The 20,541-nt window shown below is 41.2% G+C and overlaps 1 long non-coding RNA gene across 2 annotated transcripts in view; it reads right to left on the bottom strand.

Moving 5' to 3' along the window:
* The window catches only part of LOC122710133, a 39,708-nt gene that overhangs the window by 7,522 nt on the left and 11,645 nt on the right, over positions 1-20,541 (bottom strand). For both annotated transcript variants that reach the window (XR_006345826.1, XR_006345825.1), the window contains exons 2-3: positions 12,378-12,465; positions 9,435-9,517 (exon numbers count right to left, since the gene is read on the bottom strand). This is a non-coding gene — a long non-coding RNA (uncharacterized LOC122710133). The remainder of the gene's footprint in view (positions 1-9,434; positions 9,518-12,377; positions 12,466-20,541) is intronic.

The following is a 20,541-nucleotide window of genomic DNA, read 5'->3' as shown; positions in this document are numbered from 1 at the left end:
CTAGGAGTCTGGTGCGTGGGTACGCAAAAATATTTGTTAAAAGGGTTAGTTTATAAAATGGAAGAGCATGTCTAAGGAAAGAAGCTCAACTCTGCTTCATAGGCATTTCCATCTACTTCTGCACTTTCCCATTTGTTTCATTTTTTAAAAAAGAATTCTCTTTAGCTATTTGAAATCAGTATCTAATTTTTAGTGGGAATATCTCAGGGACAGAAATACATCACTGACCATGTTTTTGCCTACTGTTTTTACCCACCCAAATTCTCACTCTTCATTTCCTAAGAGTGCAGAACACCTGTGGAAAAAAGATTCTTATTCACAACTAAATTAAAGGAACTCATGGAGGGTCAGTTTTCTCAAACTCCCAGAGTTCTAAAGACAGTCACCCAGAGCACCCCGTTTGTGCTCACCAACAGGAGTGCTCAGGAGTGAGCCTGAGGCCTCTTTCCTATAGACGCTTCCAGGTGCAGAGCGAGGAAGTGCAGAGGATGGCAGAGGTTCAGGGGCACCAGGTCTGTTCCCCTTAGAAACATCATCAAAGGGCCTGACCCCATGGAAATCTGTCTGCTTGACCTATGGAGCAAGTCTAGCCTTATCCAGAAAGATTTCTCTTTCCCCCAAAATGGACCTTCTGTATTCAGACTTTTTTTTTTTCTTTTTAAAGATGCAGCTCTTTCCAACTCCAGTGAGTTAGGCATAATTTGAATTTGTCATATGGCGCTGATATACAGGAGGTTTTATCTGGCTGTTAATACTGACAAAAGGAGTTGAGGTTTTTCCAGCAGAATGAACATTCTGTATTTAATGAAAGCAAGATTCTAAAAATTGGCTTCTACAACATTCAGGTCTTATAAAATTGTCCCTGGCTCAGGGACCATTTAGATGATATACAGGAGTGAGCTATTTTTTTCCCAAAGAATCTTCTCAGTGATTCCAGTTGAGGTCCAGGGCTAAGGACTTCACATAAATCTCATCTGAGACAGACCCCAGGTAGATCTTCCTTTCAGTCAACATTCCTGTGTTCTGTGTGGCTCATTTCATTTTTTGAGAGAGTAATAATCACAAAGTTGTGATCTGGTATCAATTTTTAAATGGTCATATTTCTTAATGAACTCACTTCACAGGAAGAGAGATGCTACTCACTTGATAGCTTTTTCTGTTTTATTCTGGAATGAGAAGAACATTATTTTGGATCTCATTCTAAGCATCTCTTCAAGAAAAACACCTCCACACTTGAATTTGAAATGAATCAAAGCATCTAGGCCAGTACACTGAGTGTCACTGATGTTTTCCTGTTTTATTCTTCCTAACTGAAGCAAAATTAGAAAGCTTTCCTTCCTCTAAATTGTAGGCAACATAAAAGATTAGAATAGACTGAAAAAGAAAACTTAGTTTCTAAAAATTCTACTTCCAGGAATTTAATTGGCTATTATACACACACACACACACACACACACACACATATATATATATATATATATGTATATTTTAAAAGTCTAGCTATGAAAAGATCTTCAGTCAGCATTTTCTTTAATTAAAAAACACCCTGGAAACTACTTAAATCCAAGTAATAAAGGACTATATACATGCTAAGTTGCTTAAGTTGTATCCGACTCTTTGCAATCCCATGGACTGTAGCCTGCCAGGCTCCTCTCTCTATAGATAGATTCTCCAGGCAAGAATCCTGGAGTGGGTTGCCATGCCCTCCTCCAGGGGATCTTCCCCACCCAGGGATCAAACCTGCTTCTCTTATGTCTCCTGCATTGGTAGGTGGATTCTTTACCACTAGCGCTACCTGGGAAGCCCAATAAAGGGCTACTGAAATATATTGTAGGATATATTGGATATATATAGCATCTGACAGAACCGGATTCTTTGCAGTTGTTAAAAGAAATGAAATTGACCTATTTGCGTTAACAGAGGACGTTCTTCAAGACATCTCATGTGAAAATAAGGCAGGTGAGGTACTATGAGTATTAATTATGTGATCCCCTCTGTGAAAAAAATTTATATATGTGCATGTGTGTGTGTGCATATTTTGTGCAATGCATGCTTTGATATATGAGCAAAATGTTTTCTAAAAGAACTGTAAGAAACTACCAATAACAGGGTAAGAATGATCAGATGAAAGAGGAGAATATTACTTTTCACATTACAACTTTCTGTAATGCTTGAATTATGTACTGAATTAATTTTTTAAAAACATGTTATCAGAGGTTATCTATGGGTAGGTTTATAGAACATTATTAGTATCTTCTTTATAGTTGTATACGTTAAAGAAAACAAACAAATATTATTTTAAAAACCTAATTATGGGGATATTATAGTCTTAACAACAACAAGTAAGATGGTTAAATTTCAAAGTTTAATTGTTTCTTTAATACAACTTATAAATTCAAGCCTTTCCAGTCTAACAGAAACGATGCTTGTGCAAGAAAATTTTTGCTCTGGTATGTGAAATAGGCTTGAGAAGAGAAAGTTGTTTTAAAGTGTAATAATCTTAAATCAGGGTTTTCAAAAAATACATTTTTTTTGCAAAAATATCAATGTATAATGATTTCAAGAAAAATACATAAAATGAATCAACTACAGACAAAATGCATTTCTGAGTGCTTTTCTTTAGTTGCACACATGTTGGTCAGAAAAAGAAAGTTAAATTCAAAGATTTTTCTCAAACATACCATAGTTTGGCACAGTCCTTAAGAAATACCATCAAATGAGGGCGCTGAAACAGATACTGCATGTTTTCCTTCCATGAAGCAGTTAAGTCATTGTGCATTTCTTTCCCTCTGCCTGATAGTCTCAACTCTGTGTTTAAAATTTCTTGAATCCAGCCCTGATCATTCACTTAAAACACAGTGACACTGTTCTCCGGTATCCGTACAGAGCAGCAGAGAGAACACAAAGCATTCACACTCCCCTCAGACTTGCTGATTAATTGATTGATTAAAAAGTGACATGGAAGTTGATTCTGGTATATATCACTCCCATAAAATTAATGATCACCTCAAGAGTGGTTTCAGTCCACATTCAATAGGACCTGGGAAGTGATTTTCATTCCATTTCATGTTTTTCTCTGATTAAAAATAGACTTATCTCTTCCTCTGAGTTGAGTTTCAAAGTCCAATTGCTGTGATTGCTCAGTAAGAAAGGTGTGAATCATATTTGCATCTGTGGTGTATGAAGAATTTTAGTTTCTGATGGTGAATGAAAAGAGAAAGCGAGATGCACTTTGCCTAGACACAGAGCTTCCAGGAAGCCTAGAGGTCTGTACCTTTGCTCAGAGTTCTACAGAGTCCCAAGAGATTTAAAAGCATTCTCTTCTCACTAAGCAATGCTTTGGAGGGTGCCAAGTCTCACCATATTTTTTCAGATTGCTTAATATGAGTAGTCAAATTTAGGACAAAAGTCTCTGCTATTTCCAGGGAGAATATTTTAACAATGTTTTGTAGGAGTTGACTTGCTACAAATGCATTTCATTAAATATGAAATGGGCTTCCCTTGTGGCTCAACTGGTAAAGAATCTGCTTGCAATGCGGGAGACCTGGGTTCAATCCCTGGGTTGGGAAGATCCCCTGGAGAAGGGAAAGGCTACCCACTCCAGTGTTCTGCCTAGAGAATTCCATGGACTGTACAGTCTGTGGGGTTGCAAAGAGATGAAATACCAAATACTTCCTGATGAAATACCTGCTTAGGTCATAGTTGGGAGTCTACAGGTTAGACCCTAAGTCCACTACTAGTCACATCACTGAATGTTTTCTTCATTGCATCAGTGGCAACTCATTAAACTTCATGAATTTTTCAGAAAAAAGTTTTTCTCATTCTGGTTCTTAGTGGTCTCCCTGGAACGTTGCTTCTGACCTTGATCCTCTCCTGAATGACAGTTCAATTTTAAATCTAGTTCAGACACATTTGAAGTACTGTTCTAGGCCTTAACCCTGTGTTGCCTATCTTGGTTGTAATAAACTTAATATAACTTCATTTTAAGCCAACCCCTGCCCTAGTCCTATTTACATCTGCCACAAGATGTTGTGAATCTGCATCCAAAGTGGGAGTTTGCTTGGCCCACTTGTGTCTCTTTAAAAGTCTTGAAAGAAGGTATGTTTATTATCTTTGACTTTGAAGACTCCAGGCTTGCTTACCTCCCACGACATTTTGCCCCTGTGTATCCTTGCATGTAAACAGTTTTGCAGCAGCAAAACTCCATCTCTCAAGGACTTTGGCAGCAGGGCAGTGAGTAATGGTTTTCAGAGAAAAATCTCTTTCTGAACTGATTTTGCTTCCAATCTCCTGGCCCCTGAACAACTGTTATTAACAACTGTCAGACGTCATTTCCTCTTCTGCAAATGATCTTGTTTTTAGATGAACATCTTCAAAAGAGCAAGTTGACAGATAATTTGCCCTTATTTTTCAATTATATCCATTCTTTGTTATCACCAAGTATAGTAAAGAATGCTCAAACTACTGCACAATTGCACTCATCTCACACACTAGTAAAGTAATGCTTAAAATTCTCCAAGCCAGGCTTCAGCAATTCGTGAACCATGGACTTCTAGATGTTCAAGCTGGTTTTAGAAAAGGCAGAGGAACCAGAGATCAAATTGCCAACATCCGCTGGATTATCAAAAAAGCAAGAGAGTTCCAGAAAAACATCTATTTCTGCGTTACTGACTATGCCAAAGCCTTTGACTGTGTGGATCACAATAAACTGTGGAAAATTCTGAAAGAGATGGGAATACCAGACCACCTGACCTGCCTCTTGAGAAACCTGTATTCAGGTCAAGAAGCAACAGTTAGAACTGGACATGGAACAACAGACTGGTTCCAAATAGGAAAAGGAGTACGTCAAGGCTGTATATTGTCACCCTGCTTATTTAACTTATTTGCAGAGCACATCATGAGAAACACTGGGCTGGAGGAAGTATAAGCTGGAATCAAGATTGCTGGGAGAAATATCAGTAACCTCAGATATGCAGATGACACCACCCTTATGGCAGAAAGTGAAGAATAACTAAAGAGCCTCTTGATGAAAGTAAAAGAGGAGAGTGAAAAAGTTGGCTTAAAACTCAACATTCAGAAAACTAAGATCATGGCATCCAGTCCCATCATTTCATGGCAGATAGATGGGGAAACAGTGGAAATAGTGGCTGTCTTTATTTTTCTGGGCTCCAGAGTCACTGCAGATGGTGATTGCATTCATGAAATTAGAAGACACTTACTCCTTGGAAGGAAAGTTATGACCAAACTAGATAACATATTAAAAAGCAGAGACATTACTTTGCCAACAAAGGTCCATCTAGTCAAGGCTATGGTTTTTTCAGTGGTCATGTATGGATGTGAGAGTTGGACTATAAAGAAAGCTGAGCGCCGAAGAACTGATGCTTTGAACTGTGGTGTTGGAGAAAACTCTTGAGAGTCCCTTGGACTGCAAGGAGATCCAACCAGTCCATCCTAAAGGAAATCAGTCCTGGGTGTTCATTGGAAGGACTAATGTTGAAGATGAAACTCCAATAATTTGGCCACCTGATGCAAAGAACTGACTCATTTGAAAAGACCCTGATGCTGGGAAAGATTGAGGGCAGGAGGAGAAGAGGACTACAGAGGATGAGACGGTTGGATGGCATCACTGACTCTATGGACATGGGTTTGGGTGAACTCCGGGAGTTGGTGATGGACAGGGAGGCTTGGCGTGCTGCGGTTCATGGGGTCGCAAAGAGTCAGACATGACTGAGCAACTGAACTGAACTGAACTGAACTGCACCATGCCGGGCTTCCCTGTCCATCACCACCTCCTGGAGCTTGCTCAAACTCATGTCCATCAAGTTGGTGATGCCATCCAATCATCTTACCCTCTGTTGTCTGTCCCCTTCTCCTCCTGCCCTCAATCTTTCCCAGCATCAGGGTCTTTTCAAATGAGTCAGTTCTTCACATCAGGTGGCCAAAGTATTGGAGTTTCAGCTTCAGCATCAGTCCTTCCAATGAATATTGAGGGTTGATTTCCTTTAGGATGGACTGGTTGGATCTCCTTGCAGTCCAATTGACTCTCAAGAGTCTTCTCAAACACCACAGTTCAAAAGCATCAATTCTTCAGTGCTCAGCTTTCTTTATAGTCTAACTCTCACATCCATACATCACTACTGGAAAAACCATAGCTTTGACTAGATGGACCTTTGTTGGCATAGGAATGTCTCTGCTTTTTAATATGCTGTCTAGTTTGGTCATAGCTTTTCCTTCAAGGAGCAAGCATCTTTTAATTTCATGGCTGCAGTCACCATCTGCACTGATTTTGGAGTCCAAGAAAATAAAGTCTGTCACTGTTTCCATTGTTTCGCTGTCTATTTGCCGTGAAGTGATGGGACCAGATGCAGTGATCTTTGTTTTTTGAATGTTGAGTTTTAAGCCAACTCTTTCACTCTCCTCTTTCACTTTCATCGAGAGGCTCTTTGGTTCTTCTTTGCTTTCTGCCATTAGGGTGGTATCATCTAAATATCTGAGGTTATTGATATTTCTCTCATTGATAGCGTCTTGTACTGATAATGTCTCCTGTGGAGGTACGGGTCGGCAGTAGTCTGCCGCAGGGACAGAGGCTCTGGGTGTGGGTATGGCATAATTCCTCTTGGAGGAGGTCGCCATTAACCCCACTACAGAGCTGCCAGAACTTACATAAGACTGGGAAATAGACTCTCAGAGGGCAACATGCCTTAACACTACTCATTTCTCCAGTGAAAATTTACTTCTAACACTCCCTCTGATAAATAATAAACCCTCTGAGGCAGATGGAGATATGATCTGAAGCCCTTGCCTTGGGCTCTTCTGAAGCCTAAATTCTTGATAAGAGTTCTTTATATGTTAATCAACAACTGTTGACAAATCACCCTAAGGCATAGATGAAAGTTAAATATAAACGTAGATATCATCTGGTTTGCCTGTATTCTAGGTACTCCCTCCCTTTAATCCCTAACAGCTGTATTAAAGCAACCTCCAGGAAAAATATAACCTAAGTCAAATAGCATTCTTGCTATCTATTTATATGCAGCCTGCATGCACATCCTCCAGCACTTCCCAACCCCTCTATCATCCTAATGAGACTGACACCATTGAATTTCTACTATAGAGAAATACAAAAGCACCGCTGCCGGAATCCAAATTCAAATGATTAATTTCACAGGGATCCAGAGACAAGATACTTGGATCCATATACAGCAGATGTGTTGATACATTGCTCAGATCCCCCTTCAGCAATAAAAGACTTGTTCCCTGAGCTGCTGGGAGTTCTGCTGGAAGCAGGCCTCACTTTCAGCAACACCTCCACTCCCACACCACTGCCCTGGGAATCGCCTAGGCTAAAGACAGCTCTTTCATCCAAGATTACTTCCCAAGGTTACAAGTTCCTGGGGCAATTTGTATCTGAAGACTGATCAATAATGGGTCATGAAGAGCTGGCCCCCTTGCCACAGATGCTGTTGATGATGGGTCCCAGATCCAGAACTCCCAACTTGTCCGCCTACCCCATCCTGCTTCCCCCTCTTTGCCCACAGTTATCCCAAGACCACTCCCCAATAAACCTCCTACACAATAATCTTCATTTCAGAGTCTTGCTCTTTTGAAACAATTTACTCTTAAATCATAGGTTTGCAAGGTGCCCGTGCATCTTTGCAGCATGTGTAGCATATATTTGTACCAAGAAAGGAGTTGTAAGCATCCTGAAGTGGAGGGACCTAAAGTATAATATTAAACAGGCCTAAAATCCTTGGGCTCCACACCATCTGCATGGTCTATTCTGGGGGGGGGGGGGGGGGGGGTTCATTCTGCCTCAGGACCCCAGTTTCTAGCTTTCAATCACTAATTCAGTTGTTCAAAAGATGATCTTTAAGCACTGTCTTAAATTTAGTTTTTATTTGTATGAAAGTTATGCGTATGCCTGACTGAAAGAATCAAAAGTTCTACAAAGCTTATTTGACAGAGGTGCTGGTAGAGCTCTGACATCAGTTCTCACCTTCTTTAATAATAGGACTTCTAAGTTTTAACTGAGCACATGACAACAGCTAGTCGCTACACGTCCAAGCCTTCCCTGCAGCTTGGTCAGGCTATGTGCCCACCGTCTGGTCAATAGCTGTGTGCCATTTCTGGGCATGTTCCTGCCAAGGTAATGTCATGAATTCCCTTAAACTATTCCCCCTTCCCACTGGCTGGGATGACAAAAACACAAATGGCTGCCTTTCTGCCAGAGATGAAAGCTAGACTTTGAGGGTTATAAAGCCAACCTTCCAAACTAGATTATTTCTCTCTGGACCATATCAAACAAGGCACATATACCTATCTTTAATTAAACCTCTGTATTTTGAGGTCTTCTTGTTAAAGCAACCTAGACTGCACATTCACCCATATAGATATTTTTTTAAAAGACAATCTTGCCCATCCTCTTTTCTTTTTTCCAGAAGCAACTACAACATGTTTAACATACTTCTATCTGATATTTCATCCCTGGGCATTATTAATTGAGTTTCCAGTCTGGAAGATGAATATTCCACTCTATGTCTCCTTCTCTCCCATGTTCACCATACCAAGTGCACACTTGATATCCATTCTTCCATCTTCCAAGGATATAATAGTTATGTTGTCATTTTGGATAGATAAGATATTTCAGCTCAGTTCAGTTCAGTCACTCAGTCATGTCCGACTCTTTGTGACCCCATGGACTGCAGCACTTCAGGCTTCCCTGTCCATCACCAACTCCCAGAGCTTGCTCAAACTCGTGTCCATTGAGTCAATGATGCCATCAAACCATCTCATCCTCTGTTGTCCCCTCCTCCTCCTGCCTTCAATCTTTCCCAGCATTAGGGTCTTTTCCAGTGAGTCAGTTCTTCGCATCAGGTAGTCAAAGTATTGGAGTTTCAGCTTCAGCATCAGTCCTTCCAATGAATATTCAGGACTGACTTCCTTTAGGATTGACTGGTTTGATCTCCTTGCAGTCCAAATGCAAATGGTATATAAAACTGACCTCTGCAATGCACTATGCATGCTTTATCCTTTCTTTGATAACATTTTGTTTTTCCCTGGAGATGATATTTAATTTTTTAAAATTTTCTTAGCTTCCTATTGACTTATCATTAATTTAAACCTAAACATTGTTGAATGATCTCCTCTAAATACATTCAAAAGTAATTGGGATGCAATCAGTTTCATTTATTTGAAGAAATATTCCCGGAGCTTTCTGACTGGCTCCATCTGGACTTATTGTTTACTAAGCCTGATTGTGTGTGTTTGACCTGCCATCTTTAATTGGACTTTGGGGCCAGTTTTGTAACTTTGGATTGCTAAGCAAGTCTTAATCCCCTGCAAGGGCTGCTAGCTATGTGACACAGCAAGTTTCCTTAAGAGAAGGCCCCATATGTAAGTGTTCTTGTTGGAAGCTCTCTCCGGAGAACACTTACCAATTTTCTGCACAATGAAGAGATTGCAAGTCTCTCAGCTGGATCAATGTCTTCCTTCTTGGAGTTCAGATCTGAAATTCTTCCTGCATTAGGCAGAAAAAAATGAATGCCAATTAACAGCTTCCTACAAAAAAAAACCAAAAACCCTTTAACTCAAGATACCACTCTTTAATCATTTTAAAACTATTCTGCACATGGATACTGGCCAACCTTAAATTTGACAGAATTCTCAAATATTTGGGGTATAGTATTAATACATAATCTTTTGGTCTTTGTCCAAGTTCAAGTTTAGGTGTAACTCTTACTGAGAATGCCTGGAATCTGAACAGCCAAGTTCAGAGCTTAAACAACTCCCCCTTTCTCAATGTCCGTTTATCTGCCAACAGAACCAGATACCCTCCATGCCATACCCACCCACCTTCTACAACTCTCAGGGAATTCTAGGAAGACAGCTCACCTTGGTATATTTTATTACAAGATTAAACCATGCAGGAGGCTGGGAGAAAACTTCAAGGGCAGACACTGGTCAACAATTGTCAGGCTTATTCTTATTTCAGTTATCTTTCCCAAACTCCAGTATGATTTTGGATGTTTCAATAACCAGTGTGATCTGATAAAAGCTTATCAACTGAGAGCAACCATAGAGAAGGGAATGAAGTGACTATTTCCCACTAGTGTCTGAAGTAAAGCTAAAGCACTCAAATGTATGTGCACTCCTACACAAAAACACACTAACAATAAAAATACAAATACACACAAAAGCAATACACAGACTCAATGCCTGGAAATTTTGATCTGGCTATGAATAAAAATTTTGGAAAAGTTTGGGAGGAAATTACTTTGAGTTGAATTTCAGGTGAATTTAAGAAGGCATTTTTAACTGGATATGTCTTTGAAATGCGAGTTTCTATATTTGCAATCATCATCACACATTTTGAACATCTTCTGTAAGACCAAAGCCAGGTGCTGGCTGTCACATACACGGATGACTAATGACAAAGCAATTTGAAATACATTGAATAGCCAACAGGAAGGGAAGGAGGGGAAGTAGAGAGGTGGGGACTTTATTCGCACCTCCAGGAAAAGACAGAGTGTATACCAATGAGAAGGAGGATGCAAGTCATCTATGTAAAGGGGAGAGCATGAATATGGAGTACAGAGCTAGAGATGGGCCTGCCATGTATCTGACATGTTCAGAGAACAACAAATTGCTTAGAACACAGGATTCAAGTGTGGAATAATAAAAGACCACTGCAAATGGGGTATATTCATTTTCAACTGTATTTGAGCTGAAATGCCAACTGAAGGCATTTGAACATCTTGAAGGCATTGGGAAACCACAGAAGTTTCTGTTGTTATTTAGGGGTGTGGGTTAGGGTAGGGGAGGGAAGAAAATGTGATATATACATGCGCTGCTTTGGGATAATTCATCTGACCATGAAGTGTGACTGATCAAAATGGAGAAAGAATAAGGCTTGGGAGCTCGGGGCTGCGGCAGACTCAGGGTGAGGAAGTGAGAGCCTGGCCTAAGGCTACCAGTTATTAAGCACCTTGCAATCTATGTCACAGGCTTTGTGAGCTCCATGCCTTATCTCAGGTAAATTTCACGACACCCTGTGGAGTAGGGAAGTAACTGAGATCAGGAAACTAACTGAGAGTTTCAAGGTCACACAACAAGCAAATGACTCAGGTGGGATTTGAATTAATTTTTTTTCTGATGTCCAAGTCCATGTTCTTTCTACTATGACACATCAGCCTCTTGTTTTTAATAATGGTTAATCATAGCAGTGACAAGAGGACATGGCAGGGGACCCTCCTTAGGACAGGGTCATCCTTGCAATCTCAGTATCTTTATGTTGTACCATGACTTTGTGAGTCACTCAATATCCTCTTCTTTCCACTTGAAATTCGCCAAGTGAAAAACCATTCCATGCTGCAGCGTCTCCCCAAGGGCCCAGTCCTGTGATCGCCCTGACATGGAAAGTGAGTAGCGAAACATGTTTCAGGTTTGTGGGAAATTGCCAGGGACAAGACAGAAATCATAAAGGCACAATTGAATTACTTTGTGCTGTGGCCCCTGGGATAACAGCTGTTTTCCAGGTCTACAGTCGTTCTCATTAGGAAATTAAAAACTCAAAACTCCGCATCCGCACCCTTGCACAGCTCCGACCACGTGGTGACAGGAAGCTCTGTGTTTGCACAGGTGGGCGATCCAGCAGCCTCACAAAGTGGGTGGCTGGAAGCCCTGCCCTGAACACAGGTGGGCTATTGGAGGAAAGGCAAACCCAGGAAGGGGCTCGAGTGTTCTGGTGCTGTCAGACCCCCTCCACGCAGTCCTCTCCACCTCGGCAAGTCATTTTAGGGCCATAAACAACTACTGCTTGAGAGCTCTGTCCACTCAACCTAATGCAGAAGGATCTGGTCTGGCATAAGGTCAAGTCTCCAAACATTACTTACAATTTGATACCTTTGTGCACCACTAAGAAAAACCCAAACTAGTTGTGCTTTTGACGATGCATAGAGGAATGTCATACATTTCAAAAAAGAAATGCGTTTAAGAGCAAAGGGAGGGAACAGCACAAGACTTAGGGCAATGAGCGGCTACTGAAGGTTTGGGGTTTGGGAAGGCAAGGGGCCAGGAAGGGCAGGACCACCTGGACAGCTAGGGTGCTGTCAGTGTTCTAGTTTCTGAGTCAGGTGGTGAGTTCATGGGAATTGGATAAAATTATTAAAACCAAAAAATCCACATGTAAACCATAGAGGATCATGTGTAGACTGATGATGAGAGTACATCAAGAACCTAAGAGTATAATTAATACATTTCTGTTCCCCTGAGGTACAAATTGGGTAAGAAAACAAAAGATGAGATGCTGCCAGAACTCTGCCAAAGACCCTATTCTAGAACACCTAGGCTTTGAACACTCTTACCTTTGAACATCTTACCTTGCTGAAGGCTTCAGTGGGCAGCCTGATGACCTGGCACCTGCCATCTGCTGCCTTCTCGGTACACAGGACCACTGATAACTCACATCTAGAGAGAGCATAGGTGTTGACTAAAAACTGGGAAGTGAGCAATGGTAGAAAACTTCATTGAAAATGAACAAGGAGAATGACAGTAATACCAAACTACATTGGAAATTTTCCACAATTGGAAATGTCAACAATCATCTCTTCAATTAAAAGACATTTAAGAGAAAGTCAGAAAACACGTAACTAGTCTTGTAGTCACAAGAACTTAATTCCTTCTCAGGAGCTAGAAAAAACTGAGTATGCCTCTTACATCTCCTCCCTTGCCCTCCTCTCTTCATTTTTTAGCCTCTAACCTGAGACATCCATTCCACCCAGAAAGAGCGCAAAATGTGAACGAGTTGGGCTAGCTGATCTCAAAGTCACCCCTGGGCTCTGAGGTCCATGCTGCTGTGTGGGTTGTGGCCAGGCCATGGGCCAGCAGTCAGGACCCAAGGCAGTTGCATCTCCCCCAGCTGAGATTGTCCAGTTCAGGGTGAATTGGGGGATTATCTTGATGCTTCCTCAGACTTATCTTGTTTCTCTCTCCGAAGTCAGAAAATTAATCTCAACTTTTCATACCATGAATGTTTAAAGCGTAGAACTAGAGTCACTGAAAATCAGAGAAAGAGAAAAGAAAGGGGAGAAAGGCAGGGAGATGAAGATAAATGGGAATATGTGGCAGTCTGAGAAAAGCCAGGGGACCACATTTAAAGCAAAGCAGCACATCTCTAAATGTGTTGTCTAAACTCTTCTCACAACCAAGTTCATAGGATTAAAATGTGCTAGTGAGGTAGGCAACTTTCATTGTATTACTGAGGAACATGTTAACTCAACAGAAATGAACTGAGAAATATCTGTGTGGCAGGAAGTGTGTTAGGTCCCAGAGATAAAGAAATTACCAACCCAGGTAATGTCCCATCCCTGGGAAGAACTTCTACAGGGACAAGAACCAATTGTACTTCAGTAAATCTACAGCATAACACTGGGCAGAGACGCAGACTCTGAAGGAATGCTTTGGTGTCTGGGGGAGAGGTGACATTGAAGACATGATGGTCAGAGAAGGCTTCTCTGCTGGGGAGACCCGAGAGAAGGAAGCAGCCAAGGAAACCTCTCACAAGTGAGCTTTCTCAGAAGAAGGAAGGAGCAGCCACTGGCCAATTCCTGAGGCAGGAGTGGCTGTGTGTCAGGCCTGTTTGAAGACAGGAAGAGGCTTGTATGGCTAGAGTCAGAGCATGCCACATGACAGCAGGGCCCAGTGCAAAATGAAAATGCAGGGCCTTTGGTTCAAAACTTATTAAAACCTTCAAAACAGCGTCAGGAGAACACTGAACCAAGTGCAAGTCCCTTCTAAGCTCAGGATCTGGACAAGAGCAGGCCTGGTTGGCTTTAAGGTAGGAAATGAGATCTGAGAAATGTTTATGACTGATCGTGCTTGTCCTTGTAAGACGTTTCAAGGAGCTTAGATTTTACTCCAACTGCAATAGGAAGGCATCATGGGTTCTAAGTAAGTAAGTACGTGGCCTGACATGGTGCTAAAAAGAGCTCTGACTCCTGTGGAGATGAGCCTGAGAAAACCAGGAATGACAATAGAGAGGCCAGTGAGGTTGCTAAAGAATTGCAACAATGACAGTGAAGAAATAACTCAGTGTGGTATTCTTTAATCATAGTTGGATACAATATTGTTCTCACCACCCTTCACATTTGAAATATTCTGTGTTTTTCAGCTCTGAGGATGAGTGAACCTGCTCTGGATGCTGGAGCAGATGTGGGTAATGACGTAGGGTAAAGAACCTGGGCAGAAGGAGAAGCCAGGCTGAAAGTGTATTTTAAAAGCAAGGAGATCAGACCAGTCAATCCTAAAGGAAATCAACCCTGAATATTCATTGGAAGGACCAATGCTGAAGTTGAAACTCCAATACTATGGCCATCTGAGGCAAAGAGCAGACAAAAAGCCAACTCATTGGCAAAGACCCTGATGCTGGGAAAGATTGAGGGCAAAAGAAGGGGAGACAGAGGATGAGATGGTTGGATGGCATCACTGACTCAATGGACATGAGTTTGAGCAAACTCTGGGAGACAGTGAAGGACAGGGAAGCCTGGCGTGCTGCCGTTCATGGGGTCAAAAAGAGTCAGACAACTTTGCAACTGACAGACAACAATAACCTTCTCACTTCAGCTCTACCTCAACTGACTCGACACCAGGCAGGGATAGGAAGTAGAAAGAATAGAACATACTTCAGAAAATTCTGTCCTGTGGGTCTCTGATCTGGAAGTCCATTTCATTTTATTTGGGGGAGAATGGATACATGTATATGATGGCCGAGTCCCTTCACTATTCACCTGAAGCTACCACAGTATTGCTAATTGGCTGCACCCCAATACAAAATAAAATGTTTAAAGTTAGAGAAAAAAAAAGGAAAAGGAAATTCCTGAGAGCTTAAAGAATGTCTTTCGATGGCTCCTACAGGAGTCACAAGAGGGGCAATTTGAAATTCTAACCAAACCCAGGACAGGGGTGGGCACTTCAGCATGGTTGAATAGTAGAGTAGGTGACCTCTGCAAGCTGCAATTTCTGTAAGCATGTCACCGTGTCCTTCCTCAGCCACTGAAGGGCAACCAGGAGATTCTACTTTCTGGACAATGGCTTCAAGAACAGATTTTAATGGAATTATGGGAGGGAGATTGAGGATGCTCCTGCCTGAGAAAGGAGGTAAATATGGTTAAGAAAAAAAGAGGCTTAAAACCAGCCAATTGTTCATGAACACCTATGCACTCTAATGTGGATTTGTAGGTTGTCGCAACCTTATGATTGATCATGATCTAAGTGTGAAAAGTAAAGAAAGAGAAAAGAGCCTAAGGTCACCCATTTAGAAATGAAGGAATCAGGACTCAAAGCCAAGAAATATTTTTTCCATCTTGCCAAAACCATAACAGTGGTGATTTTAAAAAATGACCACATATCCTTGGACCCTCCTCTCATTGACCCCTCCCGTTGAATCTGTGTGGGCTCATGAGTGCTTTAAACCATGAGTATGGCAGAAGCGATGCTGTGTAGCTTCCAAGAAGGTCAGAAAAGGCCAGACAGCTTCCATCTGGTTCTCTTGGAACCCTTGTTCTTGGAATGTTCCCTCTTGTATCCTATCAGCCACACTAGGAGAAGCCCAAGGCACACAGAGAGACCACATATAGGTGCCCTGGTTAAAAGCCCCACTGAGCCCAGCTTGGAGCAAGCCAGCCCAGGAGCCAGCCATGTGAGTGAAGACACCATGTTGGGAGGGAATCCTCCAGGCTCAGCTATCCAACATTTTCAGTTGAGGCCACAGACATCACAGAGTGGAGACAAGCCAGTTCTCCTGTGCCCTTTCCACATTCTTGACCCACAGTCTGATAGTTGCTGTTTTATGTCACTAAACTTGGGAGAGTTAGTTATGGAGCAATAGGCGATGAGACTAATAATTTTGCCTTGGACTGACTTGACTTGATGGTGTGAATGGGTCTGAGAGCAAATGTGTCATAGGAACAAACAATAGGTGCCATGGTTTTGAATTATCTTGGCTATAGAGACAAGTTGATACTTGATTACTAAAACCTTGGTCTGGTATGTATTCTCATAAATGTCATGTATTCTCTTAAATCCAGTAATTTAAATGACAGCTATCTGTCTAAAACAAGATGTTCTTGGGCCAACAATTGATATATCTTTCACATAAATTTTAAATGAAGCCTTTTTGGCTTATGTAAGATCATTAAAGTCTCCTTTTAAATCAATAAGTCCATGCTCTGTAGTCTGCAAAGTCATTACATGGCAAATGACATTTCTAAGTCAATGGCTGCTGGAAGCAATTTTAAATCAAAGCATTTGAATAGCTTCAATTTTTTTTCCAGAAGTAATATGTTTTAGGTTATATTTCATATACAAGAAGGTTTGGTCAAATTTATGTTTTTTCAGATACCCAAACCATATCCAGATTACATTCGAACCTTTCTTTGAGAGCTCTATGTAGTATTCAATTGCTTTTGACAAGCATGATACCCTGTAAAAGATACGGCTTTCCTCTGAAAACCCCCTTCAGCTAAAAATCATTGTACTCAAAATAAAGTAGCTGTATCATCTAAATTCAACTCTCTGTAGCATTTTGTAAACTTTCATGACCATAGAGAATGAGCTCTTAAACCTGATTTCAGGGCGTCTAAAACAAGATTTCCATGTGAAGACATGGGGGCCCTGCCCTCCGGCCAGGGTGCCAGGTGACTCATTCAGACCCTCCTTTCCAGGTTTTCAGTGCAATGATGTGGGACACAGCAGCTTCGATTTCTTGGGTGGGATGTTGGCAGAGTGGGGGAAATGATAATTCTTGAGGAACAACTTTTGAGGGGGGAAACTGAGGCTTTTTGAATAGAGCACGGGAAAGTATCTGGGCAGAACCAGAAGAAAGGAGACTATGTAGCTGATATATTTGTTTGGCAGAAGCTAAGAATGAGAACAGAAGAGGTAAGAGTGAGAGCAAGCAGCGGGTGTGAAGTAACACCAAGAACTCTGAACATCCTGGTCACCAACATGACCATCTTCATAAAGCCTGTCGGCGGAGGCTGCATGCTTCTCCCAGCAGCCATTCTGACTCAAGGGTCCTGTTCACGGCACAAACCTGTGTTCATGTGCTGTGCTGTACCCATGAATGCCAGACTCTTTTTGTGTGTCCACAGTCAGATTGTGGCAGAAACCCACATGAAAGACTTGGGTTACAACAGTGATAAATCTTCTGGAAGATTAAATGACTCTGATAGCTTCCATGCTGCCATCTGGACTGTGGTCATTTTGAAGGTTGACTCTTTACCTGTTTTAATTGATGTGGCCGGCACTGCTTGTGTTGTTAGATTAAAAATAAAACTAGGGAAACCCACCTTACCACCACAAAGGTTATGGCCTTAATACAGCTACAGGTCTGCTTGTGAGCTTGTCAGCAATGACTCATCAAGCCACTTGAGCCAAAGGCTCCAGTAAATCTAAACATTTGATAATTCTTGTTTTTGTTTAACTTAGTGAAGTAAGGCCAAATAGTCAAACCTACTGCTATGCAAAAGGCAGGCAATTTTTATAAAAACAGAAGGATTGCCTTCAAGATTCCAAGAATGTCTATGTAATCATGCTGTTTTCTAAGCCCATTGGAGGTTTATCTTCCAATGAGAAATACGTACACAGTTTCAAATTAAGTTCACTTGGTTGAAAATGCCTTGAAAATTGTTACTGCATTTTATATATTTCATATTCCCCACTTAGTAAACACTCATGTAAAGTCAGATTCTCCAGAAACTACTCTCTGAGATGAAGATTTATGTGTGAGGGATTTACTAAGAAAGTACTGACAGTGAGACCAGTCAGGAGTAAGGGAAGCAGGGCAGGAAGTGCAAACAGCTAGGGTAGGGGTGGGGACCTGGAGAAAGAGAACCAGGCTTGTTTGACAAAAGAGAAGCCATTTCTAGCCTAAGCCATTTTGTGATCTAAGTTCAGTTCAGTTCAGTCCCTCACTCGTGTCCTGTCCATCACCAGTTCCCGGAGTCGACACAAACCTACATCCATTAAGTCAGTGACGCCATCCAACCATCTCATCCTCTGTCATCCCCTTCTCCTCCCACCCTCAATCTTTCCCAGCATCAGGGTCTTTTCAAATGAGTCAGCTCTTCACATCAGGTGGCCAAAGTATTGGAGTTTCAGCTTTAGCATCAGTCCTTCCAATGAACATTCAGGACTGATTTCCTTTAGGATGAACTGGTTAGATCTTCTTGCAGTCCAAGGGACTCTCAAGAGTCTTCTCCAACACCATAGTTCAAAAGCATCAATTCTTTTGCACTCAGCTTTCTTTTTAGTCCAACTCTCACATTCATATATGACTACTGGAAAAAACATAGCCTTGACTAGATGGACCTTTGTTGACAAAGCAATGTCTCTGCTTTTTAATATGCTATCTAGGTTGGTCATAACTTTCCTTCCAAGGAGTAAGCATCTTTTAATTTCATGGCAGCAGTCACCATCTGCAGTGACTCTGGAGCCCAGAAAAATAAAGTCAGCCACTATTTCCACTGTTTCCCCACCTATTTGCCATGAAGTGATAGGACCGTATGCCATGATCTTAGTTTTCTGAATGTTGACCTTTAAGCTAACTTTTTCTTTCTCCTCTTTCATTTTCATCATGTGGCTCTTTAGTTCTTCTTCCTTTTCTGCCATAAGTGTAGTGTCATTTGCATATCTGAGGTTACTGATATTTCTCCCGGCAATCTTGATTCCAGCTTGTGATTCATCCAGTCCAAGATTTCTCATGATGTACTCTGCATATAAGTTAAATAAGCAGGGTGACAATATACAGCCTTGACGTACTCCTTTTCCTATTTGGAACCAGTCTGTTGTTCCATGTCCAGTTCTAACTGTTGCTTCTTGACCTGAATACAGGTTTCTCAAGAGGCAGATCAGGTGGTCTGTTATTCCCATCTCTTTCAGAATTTTCCACAGTTTATTGTGATCCACACAGTCAAAGGCTTTGGCATAGTCAATAAAACAGAAATAGATGCTTTTCTGGAACTCTCTTGCTTTTTCGATGATGCAGCGGATGTTGGCAATTTGATCTCTGGTTCCTCTGCCTTTTCTAAAACCAGCTTGAACATCTGGAAGTTCACGGTTTACGTATTGCTGAAGCCTGGCTTGGAGAATTTTGAACATTACTTTACTAGCGTGTAAGATGAGTGCAATTGTGTGGTAGTCTGGGCATTCTTTGGCATTGCCTTTCTTTGGGATTGGAATGAAAATTGACCTTTTCCAGTGCTGTGGCCACTGCTGAGTTTTCCAAATTTGCTGGCATATTGAGTGCAGCACTTTCACAGCATCATCTTTTAGGATTTGAAATAGCTCACCTGGAATTCCACCACCTCCACTAGCTTTGTTTGCAGTAATGCTTCCTAAGGCTCACTTGGCTTCACATTCCAGGATGTCTGACTCGAGGTGAGTGATTATACCATTGTGATTATCTGGATCGTGAAGATCTTTTTTGTACAGTTTTTCTGTGTATTCTTGCCACCTCATCTTAATATCTTCTGCTTCTGTTAAGTCCATACCATTTCTGTCCTTTATTGTGCCCATCTTTTCATGAAATGTTCCCTTGGTATCTCTAATTTTCTTGAAGAGATCTCTAGTCTTTCCCATTCTATTGTTTTCCTCTATTTCTTTGCACTGATCACTGAGGAAGGCTTTCTTATCTCTTCTTGCTATTCTTTGGAACTCTGCATTCAAATGGGTATATCTTTCCTTTTCTCCTTTGCTTTTCACTTCTCTCCTTCTCACAGCATTTGTAAGGCCTCCTCAGACAGCCATTTTGCTTTTTTGAATTTCTTTTTCTTGGGGATGGTCTTGATCCCTCTCTCCTGTACAATGTCATGAACCTCTGTCCATAGTTCATCAGGCACTCTGTCTATCAGATCTAGTCCCTTAAATCTATTTCTCACTTCCACTGTATAATCATAAGGGATTTGATTTAGGTCATACCTGAATGGCTTAGTTTTTTTCCCCCTTTGTTCAATTTAAGCTTGAATTTGGCAATAAGGAGTTCATTATCTGAGCCACAGTCAGCTCCCTGTCTTGTTTTCTCTGACTGTATAGAGCTTCTCCATCTTTGGCTGCAAAGAATATAATCAATCTGATTTTGGTGTTGACCATCTGGTGATGTCCATGTGTAGAGTCTTGTGTTGTTCTGTTGATCTAAGCCTGACCACAATACTAGTCCAAGCACAGGTTTCAGTAATAAATGATTTAAGGAAACAAAAGAATACAGAAACAAATAACTGTTATCAGGCAAGAGAAGTAAGAATAGCAAAGATAACTTATCAGTTGTAAAGACTCCTGGTTTTGTTTCAATGTTAAAGATTAACCTGAAGTATTTAGATCAGCTGGAACCTAAGGGAGGATGATGTTGACCTTTTCTAACCCCTGAGACTTCAGTCAACTAAAGCTTAAACTCTGTGGACCATCCAAGTTGCTTCATGAATATGTGCATAAGCCTTAACTTAAAATTTTCTCCATTTTGCTGTTCAAGGAGATACTGCTTTGGGAAAG

The sequence above is a fragment of the Cervus elaphus genome, chromosome 16, assembly GCF_910594005.1.
Source record: "Cervus elaphus chromosome 16, mCerEla1.1, whole genome shotgun sequence".
In the NCBI taxonomy this organism is placed as follows: domain Eukaryota; kingdom Metazoa; phylum Chordata; class Mammalia; order Artiodactyla; family Cervidae; genus Cervus; species Cervus elaphus.
The sequence above is the reverse complement of the archived record's forward strand: the minus strand, read 5'-3'. Positions and strand labels throughout refer to the sequence as shown.